The sequence below is a fragment of the Trichechus manatus genome, unplaced genomic scaffold, assembly GCF_000243295.1.
Source record: "Trichechus manatus latirostris isolate Lorelei unplaced genomic scaffold, TriManLat1.0 scaffold00053, whole genome shotgun sequence".
NCBI classification, from domain to species: domain Eukaryota; kingdom Metazoa; phylum Chordata; class Mammalia; order Sirenia; family Trichechidae; genus Trichechus; species Trichechus manatus.
In genome coordinates, this window is record NW_004443989.1 from 12,260,091 (window position 1) to 12,285,946 (window position 25,856).

The 25,856-nt window shown below is 43.0% G+C and overlaps 1 protein-coding gene across 14 annotated transcripts in view; it reads right to left on the reverse strand.

Moving 5' to 3' along the window:
* ANKRD11 (ankyrin repeat domain containing 11) overlaps nt 1–25,856 on the reverse strand; it is a 280,415-nt gene that overhangs the window by 148,239 nt on the left and 106,320 nt on the right. For 6 of the 14 annotated variants that reach the window (XM_023732580.1, XM_023732579.1, XM_023732574.1 and 3 more), the window contains exons 1-4: nt 21,499–23,688; nt 20,116–20,248; nt 13,867–13,950; nt 11,778–11,824 (exon numbers count right to left, since the gene is read on the reverse strand). The gene's annotated coding sequence lies outside the window, so the exon portion shown is untranslated. Of the gene's footprint in view, nt 1–11,777; nt 11,825–12,512; nt 12,543–12,679; nt 12,810–13,866; nt 13,951–17,034; nt 17,303–20,115; nt 20,249–21,498; nt 23,689–25,856 lie in introns of those variants that run through there. The other 8 variants (XM_023732575.1, XM_023732577.1, XM_023732571.1 and 5 more) reach the window with 6 other exon arrangements.

Sequence of the window (25,856 nt, forward strand, 5' to 3'; positions counted from 1 at the left end):
GGGGGGTGGGTAGCACAATTCAATCCATAACATCTATTATAACCCCCATGTAAAATTTTCCTCTGGTATTAAAGGGTCAGGAGTCAAAAACTGTTATTTTGTTATTTCCATGTCCTTCAGAAAATTAGGCACCTATAAGTATATACACAAAAGAACTGAAAGCAATTCAATTATTTTGCGTATATACATACATACATATATATATACATACATATATACTTGTACATCAATGTGCATTGCAGCACCGTTCACAATAACAAGGTAGAAACAACCTAAGTGCCCATAACAGATGAATGGATAAACAAAATATGGTCTGTCCATACAATGGAGTATTATTCACCTATCAAGAGAAATGAAGTCCTGATAGATGCTACAACAGGGGTGAATCTTGAAAACATGATGCCGAGTGAAATCAACCAGTCACAAAAGGTCAAATATTGTATGATCCCACTTACATGAAATATCTATAATAGTCAAATGTATAGGGACCAAAGTTTATTAGTGGTTACCAAGGGAGCAAGGGAGGAAGGGAGGAAGGAAAGGCGGGAAGGAGGAAATTAGGCATACCTAAAGTTTAAAGGTGTCTGGGGCAAAGGGAAACAGAATGAAAAATCTACCCTAAAAAAATGTCATCATCAACTGATACGATCACAAAGGTGCCATCAAGAGGCTGATGGAGGAGCTGGTGGCGCAAGGTCCTGGGTCTGGCGACCCTTTCCCCTGCCCCCAAGGGAGTCTGACCAGCCAGGGAAAGGACCACAAACGACCCTGAGAGCAAGAGGCTGGGAAAGTTGTCTGAGTGTCTATGGTGGAGCTGTTATAACATTACCTAGATACAGTAAGAGAAAGAAGGCCAGACATGGACAAGAGTGAACATGGAGGAGAGGAGAGAAGACTGTGCTGGCCCTCAGGGACCTCACTTACAGAGCTGTTCTGAGGATCAATGAAGTCAGGAACCCAGGTGTGGCTTTGGTTTCCCAAGTGCTGCACAAATAAGAAACCACTCTGTAGACTACACTATTGACTTCTAGTTGACACTCTTTTCAATAGTGAGTAATGTGAACTCTTAGCAATCAAATGGTAACCAGAGCCCACCATAAACACAGTTGATTGTCTGAAACAAAACTGAAATCAGACTTCCAAAAGAGGCATCTAATACAGTCTCCTCTCTGCACCCTACCGAAGGTACAAAACAAAAACACTCGTTGCCATCAAGTCGATTCCGACTCACAGCAACCCTACAAGGCAGAGTAGAACTGCCCCATAGGGTTTCCAAGGAGCGGCTCATGGACTCGAACTGCTGACCTTTTGGTTAGCAGCCAAGACTACGGGCAAATACCCGTATCAAACCCTTTCAGGGACTCCTAGCCACAGTGAACCTGGTGAGATCTCAGACACAAAAAGAGAGACGGGAACTTCACAAACACTTTTCTCCTGTAATATTTCTCTATGGTTCTTTCTAAATGAGTTTCAGAGCCATTTTTCCCAAAATCTGTGCTCTCAAATAATTTTCACTAGCTTATACTAGATGCCCTACGTAGGCAATAAAAAGATGGAAAGTAAAGAATTCTCAGATAAATGTTTGCAAAAGAGCTATTTACGAGAGCCTCTCTTCCGCAAGCAACTTTCCTCTCAGCTTCCTGAGGGGACCAGGAATCTGGGAGCCTCGTTCTGCTGCAGGCGAGGCCACATCACAGTTCCAGATCAGGAAAGGTGCCCCTTGAATTCCAGACTCAGTCCTCAGGCCCCAGCATGAGCCTAGCCCAGACCAGCCGCCGGCATCAGGGCTCATACTCTCAGCCTCTCCCGCCAGCACTCACCCACCAACACGCCAGCTACTTCAAAACGAATCCCAACTAAGCACTAGGAAAACTTCAGTCAGAAAACCAGTACAGTCCTAAATCTGGTTATGCCCTTTGTTTTTGCTTGCTTCATTATTTAAAAAAAAAAAAAAAAAAAAAACACCATCAAAAGGCATAATGCTGTGAGTAGGACCCGTTCAAGATCCAGTTAATTCTGAGCTGAAATGAGGCAGCAGGCCACCAGGGCAGATGTGTTCTGTCCACAACAGACATACTTCCTGGGGCGTTCTGCTTTACACCTGGAAAAAGGCACCTTCCCTTCCAGGAAGTCAATCCTACCAACACTCACTTGCTGTGAGAACTGAGGGGACCAATGCAAACCACCAGCCACGTCCCAGATATTCAGGCAGCACTGAACGACAGGCGGAAGGTGCCGCCGTGCAGCACGTTCCTTGCCTGTTCGTCAAGCACCCACAGACATGCAGGCACGGGGGTGCTGTACAGGGAGGCAGCTGTAGTGTCTGCCCTGGCACGATGGCTGGCCGAGGGGGGACAGACAACGAAAGCACAGATGCAGCATTTCCTAGACTCAGCACCTGACTAGAGAAGGGACTAGGGACAAAGAAGTTTCTCCCTTGAGCAGTGACAGCACCATCCCACCAATGGCATAGGGCAAAGCTGCCCTCTGGGGTGCTACATGGGAGACACAAGTCACTCTGAGGGCAGCAGGAAACCCCACCTGGTAAGCAGAAGAGGTAGAGATATTTGAAAATTAATCAGTTGTACATCAGATCCTGGTAGAACTGCCCCCATAGGGTTTCCAAGACTGTAAATCTTCACGGAAGCAGACTGGCACATCTTTCTTCCGTGAAGCAGCTGATGGGCTCAAACTGCCAACCTTTCAGTCAGCAGCCAAGTGCTTAACCAATGAGCCACTAGGGCTCGTACTGCATTGGGCACATCTGCTGCAAAAGACCTCTTTAAAGTGTTAAAAAGCAAAGATGTTACTTTGAGGACTAAGGTATGCCTGACCCAAGCCACGATATCTTCACATGCATATGAAAGCTGGACAATGAGTAAGGAAGACAGAAGAACTAATGCATTTGAATTATGGTGTTTGGCGAAGAATACTGAATATACCACGGACTGCCAGAAGAACGAATAAATCTGTCTTGGAAAAAGTATATCCAGAACGCTCCTTATAAGTAAGGATGCTGAAACTACATCTCACTTACTTTGGACAAGTTATCCAGAGGGACCAATCCCTGAAGAAAGATATCACGGTAAAACAGAGGGTCAGCGAAAAACAGGAAGATCCTCAATGAGATGAACTGACAGTGGCTCTAACAGTGGGCTCAAACAGCAACAACTGTGAGGATGCTGCAAGACTGGAGAACTTTTCGTTCTGTTATACATGAGATTGCTATGAGCCGGAACCGACCTGGTGGCACCTAGTAACATCAGATCCTGAAAATGGCAGCCCATAAAAAGGACCTAAAGTGAGACCCTCAGAAACGCCAGAAGGTGAGGAGAGGAACTGAGTCCTCGACTACAGATGTCAGGACGCAGCCTTGGACTCACCCAGACCACAGAAAACTCTGCATACCCGCTACTTTGCCAGGTGGGAGAAGGAGCAGCAAGGACAAGTCAACAGAGGCAGGCCTCGCCCTTACCCCTCAGCAGGGACTGTTGTTTCCAAAGTGTGACCCTTTGTGAAAGGTCTTTGAAGTGCTGGGTGTGCAAAGATGTTCTGCAAATGAAGGTGAGAGAGTTATCAGCTGGGAAGCCTCATTCCAATGTCCCCTCAGAACTCCCTTCAACACGCACCAAGACTGTGCCAGAGTTCTCAGGGAGCAATAGGCTCCCATCAGCTGGAAGACATGACAAAGCCCCTCAGGACAAGGACTACGTTCATGTAGACAAACAGCACTCCAGCAGCCAGCATTCCAACTTTACTTACATCTCAGGCTGCCGTACAGGTGACAAGGGGGAAATGGATGAAGTTAGGGAATCAAGCAAGCTGGTAAAAAGGAGCCAGCCACATTGTTGAGTAGGCTGCCTCACATGGCAGGAGCTGGCCAGAATCAGTGGTCAGTTCCTGGAAAAGCACTGAAGGAAAATTTAACAGGTATACAGACCTTTTGAAAAGTTTCACCTCTGACCTCTAGGAGTGGGGAGGCGACTGATTGATCCATTTCTCGTTCATTCTATTTCAGGGTCTACCCCAGGACCGGACCTGTTCTAGGCATCTACAAAGAGCAGAGCACGGGGGTGCGTGGAAGATGGGGATGCACTCTCACCCTCCCCACACACTCTGGCCGGCAGTGCAGCCACTAGTAAAGGCCAAGGCGAAGGAATGCCAGGGTGGCAGATGCACCAGTAGCAGCAAAACAACCAGAGCACCAAGCAAACCCTCTCTTAATCGCCCAGTGTGCTCCACTGTCCCTCTGCTTCTCCTCCACCTTCCTCAGAAGCCAAGTGGAGACACAACCCCGCACATCCATGTGGCATATGAGGAAGGCCCCAAGACCTAACATTCACTCTGCACCAACTGATTAGCTGGGGAACCTTGGAAACCTTCCTTTCTCAGCATCTTTGAGTTGCAGAATCTTATGATTAAAATGTGGAAAATGCTATCCATTTTCTAGGACTTGTGGGGGGAAAAGAGAGCATGAGTGAAGGTGCCTAGCAGAGATAGATGCTTTGTCATGGTGGGCACCCTGGGCTGCTTGCAGACCTTTTGAGTTAGTGGAACATAGAAATGAGCAGGCAACTCTTCAGTGAGCTTTCAAGAAACACTGCAGAGAAAATACCATCTGAGCAGAAACCCAGAACACTGACAATAGTCATGGGTGAAGAAAGCCTACAGGGAGTGAGACAGTTCAGAAACGCCAGGGCCAGGAAGCTGCAGGCCCAGCCAAGTCAGCAAAAGCCCTGAGGGACAGCGGCTTAGAACCTAGCTGGGCACTAAGCCATCTTAAAGAGAACAAGCCTCAAACATAGAGAAAACGAGGTTTAAAACAACAAAAAAAGTGAGGTTGTTAGTTTGAGGAGGTTAGAGAAGCTTACACACCTGATTATAGCTTTTTCTATAAAAACAAACTCAAAATAGTTTCTCCAGCTGTACTGGCCCACGCTTGGTTGCAAACCTTTGTTGAGCCCCTGAGTTCTATCTCCATGGGAACTAAGGCCCAAAGGCTATTATCTAAGATCTAGTCTTAAAAGGCAAAGATCACTAGGCTAAAATAATGCTCAAATTTCTCAGGCTCAAGCACTCTAAGCTACTAACAAAACAAATATTAAAAAATCTACCTATAAATGTCTGTGTGCATGTGGTGTGTGTGCAGTGTGTGTGCAAGTTTGGGGTGGAGGGTGGGGTGGTATCTGTATGGTGTCTGGTATGTCTTTCGGGGTGGTGGTGTCTGTGGTGTATGTACATGTATGGAGTGGGGGGGCGGCATCTGTGTGGTGGGTGTGTGTGTGTAGTGTGTCTGTGGGGGCGTGTCTTATGCGTGGTATGTGTATGGTTGGTGTGCATGTGTGTCTGGGTGTGGTGGGTATGCGTGTGTGTGGGTGTGTGTGGAGGAGGGGTATGGGGATTGCGGAGGGGTCTCATCCCCATTTCCTTTCTTTCTCCATGTGCTGCAGCCACAGTGTTGAGGGTGTGGGGGGAGATGAGCTAGATATTACAGTTGTCAAAAGAATAAGAACACCGGTTGCTAAGTTAATGATTTTTAATCGTAGCATTGAAATTTTAAATATGGCATTACCATGCCAAAATACTCTGGCATTTTACAGGATTTCTTTAATAAAATCTGATCTCATCTAGATTGGCAGCTTTAAGTTCAATTCTCGATTACAATCTAACTTTATAACACTCTTTGCTGTTCTGCTATAGGGCAGAACTTAACATACAATAGGCCCAGTATAGCACCCAACTGAGTGCATACATGACCTTCTTATGAGTTAGTACCAAGCCCATCTCCAAAGCCAGCATTTAGTTAGCCACTAGGATGCAATGTTTAGGAACTTTGGTTCACACTAACAAACAATGAACAAAAACAAACTTTAAATAGATGATGACCTAGTCTAGGATGGGAATGACAAGACAAGGAGATGGAGAAAATGAATAGAAGAAAAAGCCTCAGAGGACAGTGGGAATGAGTTATCTTGGTCCATATACCAGATGCAAAAATGTCCTTCAAAGGGGGTAGCACCACCCAGGCCACAGGGCTTCTGCTCCCTAGAGACCGCGCAGTTACTGAGTGACAAAAGCCAGCACCAGATCCGTCTCTGACCTGCCCTCTGGAAACACACAGGTAGTCCTCTCTCTTCCAGTGTGGACACAGCCCCCACAGTCCATTTCTTCTAATAAACAAAGTGTCATTAAAAAAAGGTAAACAAACTCAAAAGCTATAGAAGAAAGCGTCGTTTGCTTTCTAATGTCTCCTTTCTCATTTCTCTTACTTCCTTTCCCATTCCTGCAGCAAACAAAGAGATATGCCAGGGCAGAGAACCCTCTGAGCCCACAGAAAGCTTCAACCCTTCAATCGGGGACTTTGTTTAAATCGAGACTGCAAGGGGGTGAGAGCTTTTAAAGGCAGACTAGTCGGGAGCAAAAGAAAATACGAGTGGGTTGGGAGAGAGAGCACACACGTGCCTGCTTTTAGCAGATGTTTATATACTGGGTCACTACGCAAGCAAGGACTTGGCAGCTCCCACTGCCAAAGTCAACATGTTCCAGGCTGCCTAGGGCCTTCACACTTGCTTTCCTCAGGCAACTGCTATTAGAATCCCTGCCAGAATGATGGGGAGGATGGGGGGGAGGACGATGAAGAGGAGGGTCAAGGGCTCTCAGTGGCCACTGGTCTCACCCAGTGCTCAGGATCCCATGTTGTGCTACAGCCACACGTCCACAACCACAAACACACAGTCCCCAGACCTACCGCATCACTCAATTTCTGGTGCCAATCACTTGGCCCCAGGGGATGTCACCACATTTTTTGCTCTACTTCTCTTTAAAACTAGCTATGCTAACCCCAGCACTCAACGCTATCTTTAATAACCTTCACACAGAAGAAAACCTGAGGGGGAACCCACTGGCAACAACTAAGATATAATATAGAAAGACTTAGCTGGTCCAAACACTGTATCCTGCATTCAAAACAGTTTACATTTCAAATCCCAAACCACTCTACTATTTTTTTTTTTGAACTAGCCATATCCCAAGTTCCCTCTCCCAATGGCTAATGCAAATAGCAAATAATTAAGATACCTATTCTTGGGAGAGGGTAGAAGAGGCTAGAACTCTCCCTGGGGCCTAAGAAATCTATAGGCAGGTCCTGAAGACACTCATCCCAAACATTCTCCTTGCCTCCCCTGAGACACCTCCCCTGGTCGGCTCAAGGCCTCCTTCCATGCCTTCCTCCTCCTCTCCATGGAGATCTAAACAAGCTACAAATTTAACTTCTTGTCTCAAAGGACATTTCCAAACGTGGGAGTTGGGCTGAGCCCTCATTCCATGTATTGCAGGAGCTTGGTCCTGCTCAGGAAAGCACAACTAGGATGGTAAGAAGGGACCTGTGGTGGAACCCTGGTGGCGCAGTGATTAAGAGCTACAGCTCCTAACCAAGAGGTCGGGAGTTTGAATCCACCAGTCACTCCTTGGAAACCCTAGGGAGCAGTTCTACTCAGTCCTACAGGGTCGCTATGAGTCAGTTGGAATTCACTTGACAGCAACAGGTTTAGTTTTTTGGTTATGGTGCTTCTACAGGTAGCAAAGTTCAGCTCAGTTTGAATAAAGTATGTGGAGGGACTACTCTATGCCAGACACAGGCAAATCTCTTCACACTCAGACACAAAAATACACTTGGCCACCTTTAAAACTCACCAGTATTAAAAAATAAACACCAGCTCCATGGGAATCAGTGCAGTCAACAACAGAAGGAAAATAAAAGCAACATTATAATCAATAAATGTGGTATTACAAACAGCATTCTAGCCCTTCTCTGGTCCAAAACAGATCTTTCTACATACATGTCTTCCTTCTCAGGTCAGTATTTATCATAAGACACTGAAATCTGCCACAAAGCCAGAGGTCCATTCCAGCCAGAAGCATTCAGAGGGGGAAACAGACTACCAACAGCCAGAACATATCGCACCTAGCCACAGCACAGCTGCAACGCAGCCCAAAGGCCCCTGGAATCCAGACCTTTCCTTTCTGCTGTGACCTGGCTAGCTTCCAAATCCTTCCCTTTGGGCACTTGAATTTTCCTAGCAATTCAGTATCCTGGAGTAAGGGCTCATCATTTCTACTCATCAACAATAGCTGCAGTTGGGGGTAGGGGTCTGGGGGAAAATAGTTTTGAACACCAACTGCCAATTTTTATATTAACAAAAAGCATGCATTTAATGAAATCTAACTTAAATGACAACTAATATTCTATAAATTATATGTAATTTAAGGGAGTTCAGCCATAGAATGTCCCTCAGAACACTAAAATTACAGTACCAACTGATTATATTCAAACATTCAGTAAAATATATTGGCATGTTTAGCTCCATATTAATTTGACAATGAAGCAAAGTTAACAAGGTTTGTGTGCTGTTATCTATTTTAAAATCGAACAAAAACACACTACATTAAAAAGGGGAAATGAATCGGCACTGATTCTTACAAGTTCCTTACAAACCTGCACATCAAGCCCAGTCCTGCTGCATCAGCCCTGCCTTCAAGGGCACAGGTGAAAACAGCCTCAGCAAATATGTGACCTTACTTGTCACCTATTGTGGATTGAATTGTGTCCTCAAAAAAATGTGTGTCAATTTGGCTAGGCCACAATTTCCAGTACTGTGTGGTTGTCCTCCATTTTGTGAACTGATGTAATTTTCCTATGTGTTGTAAATCCTAACCTCTATGATGTTAATGAAGCAAGATTAGGATTAGAGGCAGTTATGTTAATGAGGCAGGATACAATCTATAAGATTAGGTTTTATCTTGAGTCACTCTCTTTTGAGACATAAAAGAGAGAATCAAGCAGACAGGAGAGGGATCTCATACCACCAGGCAAGAAGAGCCAGGAGTGGAGTGTGTCCTTTAGACCTGTGGTCCCTTTGCCAAGAAGCTCCTAGACCAGGGGAAGACTGATGACAAAAACCTTCCCCCAGAACTGATGGAGAGAGAAAGTCTTCCTCGAGAGCCAGCACCCTGATGTCAGACTTCTAGCCTTCTAAACTGTGAGAGAATTTCTGCTTGCCAAAATCATCCACTTGTGGTATTTCTGTTATAGCAGCACTAGATAACTAAGACATTACCTAATAGCTGACTCAGGCCCTAGGCAGTGACATGGTCACCACACAAGTGGGGACAGATGGTCCTGCCTAGGAAGAACTCCTCTCTCTGCATTTAATACCAGATGACAATACCGGGGTTAAGGTAAGGGGCCACCAAGCACAGGACACCTCCCACCATGCTGCTCAGGTGGCAGATGGAGAGGGGAAGAGGGTGTTACTGGGGGACTGCCCGCAGCTCCTGTGCAGAATCACAAGCTGGGAAAGGGGTGTGCCTCCACAGTAGCACAGACCACTCACAAGAACATGCTCCTCGTCAGCACATCTGGTGACCCTGAGGCAAACTATATGTTTTACTCTTCCATGTGACTTGCTAATTTCCACATTTCACCCCATGAAACTCAGCAAGTTAAAAACTGATCATTTTTCTCTTAAATAGAGGTGTTCGGTTAAAAATACAAAACATTAAAGTCAAGCCTTTCTAAGACTCCACTTCCAAAAACCATTTTCTTTTTAGAAACATAATTCAAAATTGTCTTTTCATAGTGAGTATAAGTGCAGCCTGTGCACACCTGCTTAGACAGTCTGCTCTGGAAAACAAGTGTTTAGAAACCCTGCCCTATTCATCCTTTGAATCTTACTTCTACACATTCCTTGTAAACCTGGTTAACTGTGTGCCAGCAAATACCAACTCCATCTCATCACTTCTAGAAAAAACCCTTGACCTTCTGCTTTACCAGTAAAGATGGTAAGAAAGTAAGAATGGCACCAGCTGTCAGCGTAAACTAGAGTCTGATGCTAGAGAAAGGTAAAAAATCTAAATCTAATTATTTTAAAGTGCATATTTCATGGAGTTTTCTTTCCACAAACAGTGTCATTAATCCTAAAGAAGCCCTTAAGCTGGATATTAGCATTACCACCTCACAGGTGAGGACACTCAGCTCAGAGCACTTGAGAGCGTGATACGCTCACACACCAGCACACCCAACCCAACGCACACACAGACTGGCTCAGACCCAGGTCACTGCAGCTGTAATCGGCAAAATCTTACGTCAGGACTGGCCCAGAATTCATCCAAACCCAGCCTCTAAAAAGTACCCAGCTGTGATACACAAGCACTACCACCACCGTACACTAAATGGGTTTTGACAAGTCTGATCTGTCAAAAACAGTGGTCCTCAGTATGATCTAAATTGCCCATTGTCTTAGTCTCCTAGTGCTGCTTTAACAGAAATACCACAAGCGGGTGGCTTTAAAGAACAGAAATCTATTTTCTCACAGTTTAGGAGGCTAGAAGTCCGAATTCAGGGCACCTGCTCTAGGGAAAGGCTCTCTCGCTAGCCCTCTCTCTCTCTGTCATCTCTAGGAGAAGATTCTTGTCTCAGCTTCTGTAGCTCCAGTGTCCCTTGGTTCTTTGGCGATCCTCACATATGTGCTCCTGTCTTCCCTAATTTGTGGTGGTTCCTCTCTGTGCCTAATATGCTCTTTTTATATCTCAAAAGTTTATTAGATTTAGGACATGCCTCATTAACATAACAAAACTCTCTTCCCAACTGTTATTGCATCCACAGGTACAGGGGTTAGGATTTCAACACATATTTTAGGCGGCACAATTCAATCCGTAACACTCATATTCCACATTCCACCTTGAGCAATCAAAATTAAAATAATTTTAAAAACTGAATAATACAAATAAATTGAAAAATCATTAGTGAGTCTACAAAATAATCCTAATAAAAAAATCCTGCCTTTGAGAATGAAGAACACCAAAGACACAAGAAAAATATTACCCCAAGAGACAGAAAGAGCCACATAAACCAGAGACTGCATCAACCTAGAACTAGATGGGTGCCCTGCTACCACCAATGAACGCCCTGACAGGGAACACAACAGAGAGTCCCTGACAGAGCAGGAAAAAAGTGGGGTGCAGAACTCAAATTCTAATAAAAACACCAGACTTAATGGTCTGACTGAGACTGGAGGGACTCCATAAGACATCGCCCCTGGACTCTCTGTTAGCCCAAAACTAAAACCACTCTCGAAGCCAACTCTTCAGACAAACATTAGACTGGACTATAAAACATAAAACGGTACTTGTGAAGACCGTGCTCTTAGCTCAAGTAGATACATGAGACTAAATGGGCAGCTCCTGTCCAGAGGTGAGATGAGAAGGCAGAGAGGGACAGGAGCTGGCTGAATGGACACAGGAAATCTGGGGTGGAAAGGAGGAGTGTGCTGTCACAGTACAGGGAGAGCAACCAGGATCACGTGACAACGTATGTATAAATTTCTGTATGAGACAGTAACTTGAACTGTAAACTTTGACTTAAAGCACAATTTAAAAAAAAACCTGTCTTTAATGACAGGAAAGTTTATGGAAACAAACCTCACACAGCCGTGGGATCCTAGGCTCAAGGCCCAAATACCCCAGTCTGCTGTTTCCTTCATCCAGGTTCACCCATGATCCCTACTGGGGACACAGCACTTCATGTGAAGAGCTTTTATTTTACTCTAAATACTGCAGATCAAAAAGACAGTGATGACCAATATTGACCAAATACTTATATTTCACAAAAGTGGTAAGTGGCATTAGACACTTTGGATTATTAGCGTGGTACAGCCAAAAGAGTCACCATTTCACATGTCATAAAACCTTTCGGGTATTTGTTAATATATCCTACTCACCTCAATCCACAAGAGCATCAAACCAACTAGACCAAGCCAAGATCTGCCTGCAAAGAGCCAAGGATATCTTGTTTGATTTTCATCAGAAAATACGGACTTTGAATAACTAAGTACTTATTAATAATCTAATTATTGCGCTAACATAAGCAGCATTTTGCTTTTCCTTTTTATAAGTTAATGTCAATACTGCAGTTGCCACACAGACTTAAAGTACAGACTAGAGGTCTGAGGGTCTAGTTTTCACTCCGTCACCACCTCTTTTCTCCCACGTCCCTGACCTTTGAGGGCTCCCCCACTGCTCAGGACAGCCACGGGAATCAACATCCAACCACCTCTCCCCACCCCTCCAGCCCACCTCCAGGCATCCCAGCACATTACCCTACCTGTTCTGGCAACCACCTCCTGAACACCTCCAGCTTAGGCCCTCTTTGGCCGATATTCCATTTCTCCTCTTTGACCTCTCTCTCAATGTTTACCCTTCCCTTTCCTCATAACACAGCTCAACCCCCAACCTCTTCAAGTGCAGTGACCTCAAGAAATCTTCCTGAACCATGCTATGCCCAATAAGACTCCTTCCTCTCCCTTCTTAGATACTGTTTTACTATTTGCAGTGAGCATCTGCTTCCTCCTACTGTTACCATAACACCTGTTCTACGAGACTGTAAACTGCTCAGGACAAATCCTGTGGCCCTTCTGAGGGCCCCATGAATCTGCCTGAAGTGGGTAGATACTCACAGACTTTCTGAAGAGGACTATTTTCACAACCTAGATGAACCAAACATATATTCATATCCTGAAATATCACCTTGGAAGCACTCATACCACAGTCCCACAGAATGCTACAAAGCCAGCTTTTTCAGCAGGCTGAAGGGAAAATATCTACATGCCCACCCAAACCTCACCTGATCACTCACATCCTCTGTTAGCCATGCTTGCTTCTTTCTAGTTGCTAACCACCTTGCAGATAAAGAGAAAGCAGTTCTAGGCCTACTGTTGGAAACATTCGAGATTTCTTTTCCATCAAACTTCATTCTATTTCCAAAGAAAGACTTGAGTCGGGTGAAAGGGACAGGACAGGTATGCTTCAAAGTGGCCTGATTCAACTATGACTGAGATAGAGGAAGGATATGAGAGAGAAAGAAAATTCTCTTAAGTAAGTAGCAGAAAAGTTTCTTTCACGTTTGCTGGGAGTAACAACACAAAATAGGTATTATACTTTTGGGCTATTTGCTTTTAAACACTAATACCTGGCCCAGAAACAAAAACCTGAAATGAGCCAACATAAGAAATAAACAATCTGCCAGGCTACAATCAATCTCCCAAGGGGGGACTTTGTCCTACAGAAACATAGAGCAACGTTTCAGACCTGAGGCCAAAGTCTTTAGGAGGCTGCTGCTCTTCCTCTCAAGAAATGTCCCAATAATTCCCAGGAGGAGGCAGGAGTCAGGGCAACCTACAAAGGGTCCCATTCCCTACCCAAGGACCTCATTCCCTACCCAATGACCCCGCAGACTGGCTTCACGCTTCTAGAACACAGACAAGGAGTGACCACTACACCTCAGTACATAGCAACCCTCCTGCACGAAGACAGACAACGAAGTCAAAACACAGGCAGGCCTTGACTGCTCCTCTCAAAGACAACAGCAAGTACTTTCAGCAAACAAAAGCTACTCTTCAGGCAGGCTGTTAATCCAATCTCCTAAAGTACAGAATACAAGAGCTACAAGGTGTTGGTGCTCTAGAAGATTTGGGGATGGAGAAAATCAGTAAGCTGAGGAGAAACAGACTTCCTTTGCAGGCAAGGCTACCAAATTGTTTAATTTTTCAGCAGAATTCATCTCACTGTGACACTAGAGATGTTATTTATTGATCCCATAGAGCTCAAAGCTACCACTCTGAAAATACCCTCGTCTATATGCAAACCAGGACAAAAGTTTAAAATTAAAAAAAAAAAATTTATTTTTTAAGCTAAAATTATATCAAGCCCAAGAGAAGCAACTTGGAAAATTCTGCATGACTCTCATACTGCTTTTTACCAACCAATGAAAACAACACAAATTGAAAAGGCACAAAGCAACAAAATACTTACGATTCCATAGCTGAAAGTCGATGTTGATGAGGACTGTATATTAAATCCAAGAGAGGTGTGTCCCAAAGGAGTGCTGGGTATATTCTGAAACAGAAGAGTAAAATTAGTTCATGTAAATATTAATTTTTACTTGAGTTATTTTTAAATTTGCATTCTCTCCATTTGGGTCAAATTCCTTCCTATCTCACTTAACCCCATACCCAATTACAGCTCATTGGGAGGAGTAGAAAAATTTTTACGATGTTTGGTTTGTAAAGGGAGAGTGAAGCCCAGGAAAGGGGTTCACCCTGGTGATTTGCCTTAGGGCACTATCCAAACGGAAACCTCTGTTCTCAACAACAATTTTTCCTAGGAAAAAAGTACCCCAAATGACCAGGATGAGGGCAGGCCCATGGCTCTCCCCTCAAGCTGGCTGCCTCAGCGAAGGGACTGGCAAGCCTCCCTGCTGAAGAGGAACACTCCTGGCCTGTGCTCTGCAACTTCCAGTGACTCCTACACTGAGTGGCACTTATTCCCTCCCACTCCTCTGCCTCTGCACAGCCTACACCATCTCTTCCACTTTGGTCTGGCCAACCTATATCCAAGGCAGTCATCCCTGACCCCACTCTTACACTACTTAGGGGATCCATTCTCAAAGACACAGAACCACAATCCAGACCCAAATGGCCTTCATACTTGCACCCCATCATCATGAGTCTTTGAGCTCCGGCCAACACAAGTCAGGAGAAACAGGAACATACTGGCGAGCCCCCCAAGTACACACGCCTTCTGTAAATGTACTAAAAAACATTGTTTGGGGGTGGGTGGACGCAGACAGGGACCAGCACACGGCAGGATCCTAAACTGGCTTAGCAAATGGCCACAGCTCACAGGAGCCTGCCATGTACACACAGGGGCCCCTGTAACTGGGCAATCCCTCCCTGCCAGCCACTCCTTACAAAATGCCAAGTCTACTCTGCACAGCTACCGCCCAAGGTTAAAAGACTCCTTCATTAATTATTAAGCTATAGCTACAAGTAGCAACATAGCTGTATGTCAAAAACCATAACACTGAATTAAAAAACAAGTCTCAGAGGAATATCCTGAATATCTGTGTGTTTCAAAAGCACACACAACTTAATATATTTATCATGTATACAGTAAAACGTCAATGAAAAGCAAAAAAATGATACACTGCAAAATTCAGTATAATGATTCCCAATGGTAGGTACAGGGCTCCCAGAAGTTTCCACGGTGTTGATGAAGCAGAGAGCGTGGCATGCGGTGTTGCAGCTCACATAACACCAAAAGGCCAGCAGTGACTACAGGTTGATGTTCTGCTCCCTCCCAGGCTGACGCAGCAGGGAGTGGAGGGCAGAGGCGGGAAAGAAAGGAAGGCCAGCAGGGACATAGCCATGAAGAAAGTCAGCTCGATCCCTTAATTTTGCAAACATTCACTTTTCTATTTGTGATTAAACTGAAATACGTTATTTCTATAACTCATGTTACGGATTGAATTGTGTCCCTCAAAATTGAAGTCCTCAATTCCTGTACAAGTGAATGTTAACTGTTTGGAAATGAATGTTAACAGTTTGGAAATAGAGTTTTTCTTTTCATATGTTAATTGGGGGGAGGAGAAGGTAGGTGCTAAATCTAATCCCCTCAGAGTAGTGTCCTATATAATGGGCAGAACAGAAACAGAGAGACAGACAGACCAACACACACACACACACACAAACACACACACACACATAAAGTCCATGTGACAAACACATCTACAAGCACCCAAAGAACACCAAGAAACATCCCAGGCTACACAAGCTGAAACAGACAAAAATCTTTGCTCAGAGGGGAGAAAGAGACAGAGATAAAGACAGATAAAGAGAGAGAACAAGGGAGTCTAGCCCTGCCAACGCCCAGAATTCAGACTCCTAGCCTCTAAAACTTGGAACCACCCACAGAAACACCTGCTCTCCTCCACCTGCAGATGTATCTTTTGGTAAAGGGTGGGCATGGGCCCGCCCTGCAGAACCAGCAAGGGAATATGCACATAGACTGGTAGACAGAAAAGGCTCCTGGGGCTTGAATATTTCTAGTAAGTATTTTCCAAGGTTTGGACTTATAATATCCAAAGGATTTAAGTAGTCTCCAGATCTGTACTCAAGGGTGTGTATGTGTGTTTTACAAAGATGGAGGAAGGTTTTTCTACCCTTATGTTCTTGTACCAAATTTTTCAAAGGTGGCATTAAACCTTGAGGACTATTAAAAAGAAACTGAACGATCAGGTTCTACAGTGAGATGGATAGTTTCTATATGGCCCTTCTCACCATGGTGGCCTTTTAACTCCCACCAAAGGAATGGGTGGGACTATGCAAATAAGGTGCTTGTGGCCCACCAAAAGGATCAGACAGCTTGCTAATAATGCATATCAGGTGCACGGCACCCTTGTGGGGGCAGGACCATGCAAATAAGGTATATGGAACCCTAACGAGGGAATTGCTCAGTTTTGCCATCCCGCTAGGCTTAATATGAGCCATCCCGGAAGCAGGAAGGAGGGGACCACACTACCACCAAGAAAGAAGAGCTAGGAGTAGATCGCATCTTTTGGACCCAGGATCCTTGCACTGAGACCTCCTAGACCCAGAAGACAGAGAGAGAGCTGTAACACAGGAGATAGTGAAAGATGGTGAGAAGCAGTGGCAGAGAAACGGCAGCAGCAGCAGAAGTAGAATCAGGAGATTGGCAAGAAACTGCGTGGTGGGCTTCCCGGCCCACGGAGTGTGAAAGCTAAGCACCTTCCGGTAGAAGGCTGGCTGGCGGAGTGGGGTGCCTCTGGGCACTTATCAGCAGAACTAAACGAGCTTTGTAACCCTTGCCCAAACAGGGCAGAGGCCAGCCAGCCCAAGAGGCCCAAGGGGCCAAGAGGCCAAAGACCGGCAAGAAGCTTACTAGCAGCATGGATGAAAAGAAGCTGTCCTGATTGAAGAACTGTATCCTGAGCATTCCTGAACCTGAAATGTAACCTGTTACTTTCCTAATAAACCCTGTAACTGTGAGTATGGTCTGTGAGTTCTGTGTGGCCATTGCAATGAATTATCAAACCTAACAAAGTAGAGAGTGCTGTGGGAGGGACAGCTGGTGTCGGAACTGATTAAAAGGTTGGAGAGAAGAGGTATGTCTGAGCTCCACCTCATAGGAATCAGCCTTGGGTTGTTGATCTTGATTCTCCTTCCCCCTTGTGAAGTTAGAGGACGTCAGACGCTGCCACCAAGCCATTTTTACAGCTTCCAATCACCACATAACTTGGTTTTATTGAAAAGCAGCAAGTGTGTCATAAAGCTTTTCAATTTTCCTATAAAAACAGTAATGGAACAATAGGGTCGCTATGAGTCAGAATCGGCTGGACAGCAACAGGTTTGGTTTTTTATTTACTATTAGAATTTTAATGGAAACTTGTCATTTGGGGCAAGATAATTCTTCGGAGGGGTGGGGAGCATTGTACCTTGCATAGCATTGAGCCGTATCCCTGGCCTCTACCCACTAGATGCCAGAAGGACCCCCTCCAAGATGTGATAACCAAAAAATGTCTCCAGCCATTGTCAAATGCCTGGGGCGGGGGGTGGGGGGGGTGGTGGTTGTGCAAAATCATCTGGGTTGACAACCACTAAAATAAGGAAACTGGGCCCAGGTAAGGAAAATGAGAGCCTAAAGTCACACAGGGAATTAAAAGCAGCGTTGGGAACAGAACTCAGGTATTTTCATTCTAAGAGTAAATTCCTTGGTAACTGATTCAATTATTTCTGGAAAACAATACAAATTATGAGTCTCAAAAACATGTATACCCTTTAACAGAATAATTCCGCATCTGGGAATACATATTGAAGAAATATTCGAAGACACTGAGAAAACATAGGTAGCATACATGTTCACACCAAAACCATCTCAACTATAAACAAGCTACATTTTCAAACAGAACAAAAAGCACCAGACAACACTTTTTACAGTAGTTAGAGGGTATTCCCTGCACAGGAATAAACAGATGGGGAGAGAGTGCAAACACAGACCCTGGACATACAAAAATGTTGTGTTATGATAAAGGTACCCCACAAGCCAGGAAAGAAAGGATGAACTATTCATCACATGGACTGAACTACTGCCTACTGTGTCTTGGGGAGGGGAGATCCACATATGAGCAACCTTGCCAAGCATCAAGTTAAAGCAACAGGAGACTTCACTACCGTTGATCAGACAGGTAATATTGACAAGGCGATAGCAACAATTGCTAACTGGCAACAAACAATCAACGAAAGAAAAATGAAACAGATTTCTGAGAAAAATTAGGAAGTGTCTTTAACATTAATGGTGGTTCTCTCTGGATGGTGGAGCAACGCAAGGTGTTAAATTTATTGTTCTAGTTCTTTGTTTTCTCATCAATGTCTTTAAATGAGTCACGGGCAACATTAAGTGTGTGTGGGGGGGGGGGACTTTTTTCTAATAGTACCAATAAATAATACAATATTCAAGTTGACTCAACCTCATCTGACTTCTGCATAAAAATTTACCCTGGGAAACATGCTTTCCTTCCTCTTTGCGATACAATGAGAGACAGTGTTGCTTTTATTCACTTCTTTCTACAAAAAAAGTCAATGGCATAGAATCATAACCTTGGTAAGAGCCCTGATTAGATACTGAACTATTATTATATTAAATCCAAGATTACTAATGTTTTCACCACTGAGAGTCTCCCTTTTCTCCCCTACAGGAACCCCAAGTTTTGGAAGATTTTTACTTATAAAACTACATTTATTAATATTTAATTCACTTCTATTTTTATGGATCAAAGACCTATGACTGCTAATCATAATTTCTGATCAGCATAAGATAAACAATTTTTTAACCCATTTTGATGTAATCCCAATTAATAGCAAAGAAATAATGGTATTCTTTGTTGGCCCATGCACTATACTTTTAGATTAATAATTTTCACTCAGGCTTTTGTAGTATAAAAATTTCTCAGGCCTCCTTTATCTCCTTCTCTTTACTACTTTTACACACCTCTGAATGTCCAAGAATCCAATTAGGAAAAACTTGTCTTACTATGGAGACCTAGTGGCACAGTGGTTAAGAGCTCGATCGCAAACCAAAAGGTCAGCAGTTCGAATCCTTGGAAACCCTGTGGGGCAGTTCTACCCTGTCCTATAGGATCGCTATGAGTCGGAATCAACTCGACAGCAATGGGTTTAAATTGGTTTGGTCTTACTACACTGGTCTCAGCCCCAGGTCTTAAAATACTGTTAGCCACAGAACCACTTTTTCAATCACAGTCTTACAGAGAACTACAATTCCCATTAGTATAAATTTAACTGGTTTGGTAAGTTCACAGTAAAACCATTTTCTGACTGGGTCTTGTGGCCCTGGTACAGTATTCCCTCAGTATCCATGGGGGATTGGTTCCAGGACCACCCGCCAACCCCTCCCCCCTACAGAAACCAATATCTGCAGATGCTCAAGTTCCTTATATAAAATGGTGCAGTATTTATTCGCATATAACCTACGCACATCCTCCCACATACTTTAAATCATCTCTAGAGTACTTATAATACCTAATACAATGTATAAACTCTACGTAAATTGTTGTTAATGCTTACACTTAACACTTAATTCTTTCTCAGTCTTTGCAAGCACTTTATCACAAACCAGAGGACAATTTTGCCATTGTAGGGGCAGTACTAATACTTCCACGAATTTCAGCTTCTTTCTGCCTTACTGTGTGAATGCTGGATTCATTCTTACTGACTTCACAGCTCACTTCGACAAGCAACAAGCCATGTGCCACTTTTCAAAAGATCTAAAATTTTTGTTTTCTTATCAAGAGATAGCACTTTACACTCCCTCTCAGCCTTTGAAGGATTGCTTTGACCACTTAATCACTTTTTAGGAGCCATTTTTCACTGAAACAAAGGGTGCACACAACACAAGTAGCAAATGAACAAGACAAGAGGCAAACAATGCTCAAACAACGAGTGCTGGAGAAAAGGATCTGTGAGATGGCAGAAGGCTACAGCAGGGGATGCCTACACATGACTTCATCCGTGTGGATTCGGGTAGCGCTCCGCATGTGGCAAATTCAAGTTCTGCCTTTTGGAACTTTCTTTTCCTCTCTCGAATATTTTCCAACCACAGATGCAGAACCTGCAGATACGCAGGGCTGACTGTATAGTGTAGGCACTCCATATACACTGGTTGAATAAATCTAAACAACCAACTAACCAGGGGTCCTGGATGGTGGCCATACCCAAACAATCTCAGGACTGCGTCTATTTCTGTGTTCTCCTTCACCTATGCCTTGTGGAGATCCAGTCAGCTGGCAAAGAAAAGTGGCCACAATCTCCTCTTGTAAGTTCTGTGGGCAGATAAGCATAGGGCTGGGTTTTAAGAGGCAGGGCTATGGCCTTCCTGAGAAGTAAACATTTCTTCAGTAAGTTCAAATATACACACAGACATGGCATGAGATGTGTGTTTCAAGGGCTGCAGAGAGACAAGTTAATCCGAAAGCACAAACTGATGCCCCGTGATTGCGAGTGGCAACACCACCATCCACAGAAGCAGCAGCAGCAGAGATGCTAAGAGATTTGCAGGTACTTGACTGAACCATTTGACAGACTGCGGTGTCTGTAAGCCAAAACGGCCCAGTAACCTGTACATGAAAGTTCTTAACAGTTTTATTTGTAATTGTCAAAAACTGGCATCAGCCCAGATGTCCTTAGAGAAACTGTGGTCCATTCACACTATGGAATACTACTCAGCGATTAAAAAGAATGGACTATTGATAAACAACACAACTTGGAAGTTTTGCACAAAAAAAGCCAGTCTCCAACATTACATTTATAGGACTCTATGTATATGACATTCTTGAAATGACAAAATTTTAGAAACGGAGAACAAATCAGTGGCTGCCAGGGGATAGGGAGGGGGTGGGAAGAAGAGGTGGGAAGAGTGGATATGGTTATAAAAGGGCCACAAGAGGGATCCTTGTGGTGATGGAACTGTGGTGATCCATACAGAAACATACAAAAATGGGACAAGACTGTATACAACTAAACATACATAGACATACAACTAAGTACATGTAAATCTGGGGCAATATGAATAAGATGGGTGGATTTCATCAATGTCAACAGGCTAGTTGTAATACTGTTCTATAAAGAAAAAAAAAAAAATCCAAACCCACTGCCGTTGAGTCGATTTCGACTCATAGTGACCCTACAGGACAAAGTAGAACTGCCCCACAGAGTTTCCAAGGAGCGCCTGGTGGATTCAAACTGCCGACCTTTTGGTTAGGAGCTGTAGCACTTAACCACTATGCCACCAGGGTTTCCGATACTGTACTATAGTTTTGCAAAATATTACCACTGGAAGAAATTGGGCAAAGTATACAACGGATCTCTATTACTTGTTACAACTGCATGTGAATCTATAATTATCTCAATGTTTTAAAAAGTCCAATATCATCAATTTCATATGGTTCAACCTAATACTAACTCATTTAATCCGCACAATCCCAGGAGATAGAATATCATTATCACCCCATCTTACAGATGAGAAAACTGAGGCCCTGAGAGAGTAAAAGATTTCGACAAGGTGACACATTACATGGTGGGGCCAGCACTGAACTCCTGGCTGGCTGGCTCCAAAGCCCATGTTCTTCAACACTCTGGTATATTATTGCTCCTGAAATTAGAAATATAAAATATGAATGTGCATGCTGTGCTTTTATGGTTTTTAAAATCTCTTTAAAATGAGCCCTTAGAGGATTTAAACAGAACACTGGGTAGAAGCCACAGAACTAGCCTCCCTTCATTTTAAAGTTCTCAGCCACAAAGATACAATAGTTGGAACTATATCTGCAAAGGAGCTATGATGCGTTCTCTTCTCTCGTGATTCCCTCTTCTGATTGTGCCGAGAGCGCCACAATTCCTAAATGTAATCTGCCGCTTGAATGAGCACAGCCTGTATCTCTAGTTGAGCTATTATCCTGACCTTGACCTCACTCCAGGGAACCAAGTCTTCGGTTTTTTTTTTTCCTCTTTTTTCTTTTTTTGCAGTTATTTGTTTTTTCTTTTAGGATGGAGTGCTATTTATTGCTGTTTTCTTTAATCTAGAGTGAAAGAAAGAAAGCTCGAGGAAATAAAGGCAACTAAGCAAACTTTGGAAATGAGGTTAGGGTGAGAAAGAAACTGAAGGGAAAACTAATGCTCCCTGTATGGGTTCTTTCTTCCATTCAAATGATTCTTTTTATTACAAGAAAAAACAAAGCAAGAAACAAAAAATTAACGTTTCGACTTTGTTCCCTTTATACTCTTTAACTGAAGAAACTGAAAGTGAACAGACGCAGGATGAGAACAGAGAGGACAATTTCACACAGCTGCCCTTCCCCTGGTCACAATGCCTGTGCTGACAAGTGCCTGGTGGGACTGAGAAGAATGTAGACCAAGCCATCCGACACCATTTCAAAAGAACAAAAGCAAACTCCTGTGGAAGGTAGGAGACGCAGCATTAGACTCCAGTTTAAAGGTGAGCACTCTCCTCACCAAATCCAGAGAAATGACTCCCCAAAATGTTTTTAAAGTAAATATGTACACAGCTCTAATAAAAAAGGTAAAAAGGGAAATTGTGTATACACCAGAAACTGAAAAATACCTGAAAATTAGAAGGATAAAAGCATGAAATCACACTAAAGGTAAGTCACCAGATCCACATGGACTTAACAGCTGACTGAGAGATCAGCAGCCCAGAGGCAGCAGATGAAGGCACAGTGCTTGGCTGGGCAAAGCAAGCTGTCTCTTTCCTGGCAGAAGCAACCCAGACTCTACAAGATATTAACCAGCACTGACTTTCAATCAGAAAGTCACTAGCTTTTAAATTTACAGGCTCAACGAGCAACCAATTCACGTCTCTCTACCTCACCCTCACTGTAAGAAGTCACAGAAAGGACAAGAAAATCTGACAGTCACTTGCGCACCTAACACACACATCTAATTAACAAGGGCATACAACCAACTTTTCAGTAGGCTTAAAATTAGGAAACAGATCACCAGTATCTCCGGCTCTCAGCAAACCAATAAAATTCCAAATAGGCATCATGCTCTAACACTAAACTCAAAAGAAAACATGAGCAGCTGTTATCCATTCATCTCTGGGGCTCACTGTTGACCTCACCATTTTATAATGGGAGTCATTAGAGTCACAAGCAAGGGAAATATAGCAGATGACACAAAACAGTGATGTAGCTGCTTCACTCCACAGGTGTGGCATTCCTACAGAACAACTGTTTTCTCATTTGCAACCTCTCATAACATTTCTGTTTTATTTCTACAAAATGAATGTTCCAGAAGGGAGAGAGTATAGGATGCTGGTTATCAGCCTGCCGTGTGTTAAAGCAGGAACTTCATGTAGAATACTGTTCTCACGCTACACAACTCTCGTTCATAAAATTCACTGCCAGCACTACACACTCCCTCCCTTGGAGACCCACATAAGACAGATAAGACGAGTAGTGACAAAGCTCTACAGAAAGTACAATCACTGTTGGCATGCAATGCTCCAAGAATTAAGAAGCAATGTGCCAACCCACACCAGAAGAAACACACAGGAAGTCAAAAAATACCACCAGTGGAATCAACTAAAAACTAAACTGGGTCACGTAGCTAGAAAACTCACCTTATAAAAAGGAATGTAAAACCTTAAAGAATCTCTACCCTCCCTCAAAAAAAATTAGAGCTAATAAACAAGTTTAGTAAAGTTGCAGGATATAAGATCAATATACAAAAATCAGTTGCATTTCTATACAATCGCATGAACAATCTGAAAAGGAAATTTACAAATCAATTCCATTTACAATAGCATTAAAAAGAATAAAATACTAAATAAAATTATTCAAAGTACTAAACTTATACGCTGAAAATTACAAAATACTTTTGAAAGAAATTAAAAAGTATCTAAATAATGGAAAGACACCCCATGTTCACAGACTGGAAGACTTAATATTATTCAGATGGCAATAATCCCCAACCTGCCAAACTGATGTACAGATTCAATGCAATCCCTATCAAAATTTCAACTGCACTTTTTAAAAAATTGGACAAGCTGATCCTAAAATTCATATGAAATTGCAAGGGACATAGAACAACCAAAACCATCTTTAAAAAGAAAAACAAAGTTGGAAGATTCCCACTTCCCAATTTCAAAACTTACTACAGAGCAACAGTAATCTACACGGTATAGTACTTGTATAATGACAGCCATATAGATCAACAGAACACAGTAGAGAGTCCAGAAATAAACCTATACATTTATGGTCAGTTAATAGTCAATATAGATACCAGGAAAATTTAATGGAGCAAGAACAGTCTTTTCAACAACAGTGGTGTGACAACTGAATATTCACATTCAAAGGAATGAATAAGGAACCCTACCTCACACCATATATAAAAATTAACTCAAAATGGATGAAGGACCTAAAACTGTAAAATTATTAGAAGGAAATGTAGGTGAAAATATACGTGACCTTGGCAGCGGTTTTTTAGATGTGACAGCAAAAGCACAAGCAATGACAACAAAGAAAATAGATAAACTGAACTTTACTAAAATTAAAAACTTTTGTGCACCAATGGATATTACCAAGAGAATGAAAAGACAACCCACAGAATGGGAGAAAATATTTGTAAATCACGTATCTGATAACGGTCTAGTATCCACAATATATAAAAAACTCTTACAACTCAACAACAAAAAAGAAACCCAATTCAAAAAATGGGCAAAAGATATGAATAGATATTTCTCCAAAGATTATACAGGCATATCTAATATTGTTGCACTTCCCTTTATTGCGCTTCGCAGATACTGTTTTTTTTTTTATTTTTTTTAAACAAATTGAAGCTTTGTAGTAACCCTGCATTGAGCAAGTCTATCAGCGCCATTTTTTTAATAGCACATGCTCACTTCGTGTCTCTGTCACATTTTGGTAATTCTTGCAATATTTCAAACTTTTTCACTATTATTATATCTTTTATTGTAATCTGTCATCAATTATCTTTGATGTTAGTATTGTTCATTGTTTTGGGGGCGCCAGGAACCGTGCCCATACAGACGGTGAACTTAACCGATAAAGTTGTGTGTGTTGAGACTGCTCCACCAACCGGCCATTCCCACATATCTCTCCCTCTCCTCGGCCTTCCTATTCCCTGAGACACAACAATACTGAAATTAGGCCAGTTAATAACCCTGCAATGGCCTCTAAGTGTTCACATGAAAGGAAGAGTCGCAGGTTTCCCACTTTAAATCAAAAGGTAGAAATGACTAAGCTTAGTGAGGAAGGAATGTCGAAAGCTGAGATGGGCCAAAAGCTAGGCCTCTTGTGCCAAACAGTTAGCAAAGTTGTGAATGCAAAGGAAAAGTTCTTGAAGGAAACTGAAAGTGCTACCCCAGTGAACATACAAATAATAAGAAAGCAAAACAGCCTTATTGCTGATATGGAGAAAGTTTTAGTGGTCTGGACAGAAGATCAAACCAGTCACAATATTCCCTTAAGCCAAAGCCTAATCCAGAGCAAGGCCCAAATTCTCTTCAATTCTATGAAGGCTGATAGAGGTGAGGAAGCTACAGAAGAAGAAAAGTTTGAAGCTAGCAGTGGTTGGTTCATGAAGTTTAAGAAAAGAAGCCGCCTCCGTAACATTGAAGTGCAAGGTGAAGCAGGAAGTGCTGGTGTAGAAAAGCTACAGCATGTTATCCAGAAGATCGAGCTAAGATAATTGATGAAGGTGGCTACACCAAACAACGGATTTTTAATGTAGACAAAACAGCTTTATATAGGAAAAAGATGCCATCTAGGACTTTAACAGCTAGAGAGGAGGAGTCAATGCCTGGCTTCAAAGGACAAGCTGACTCTCTTGTTAGCGGCTAATGCAACTGGTGACTTTAAGTTGAAGCTAATGTTTATTTGCCATTCCAAA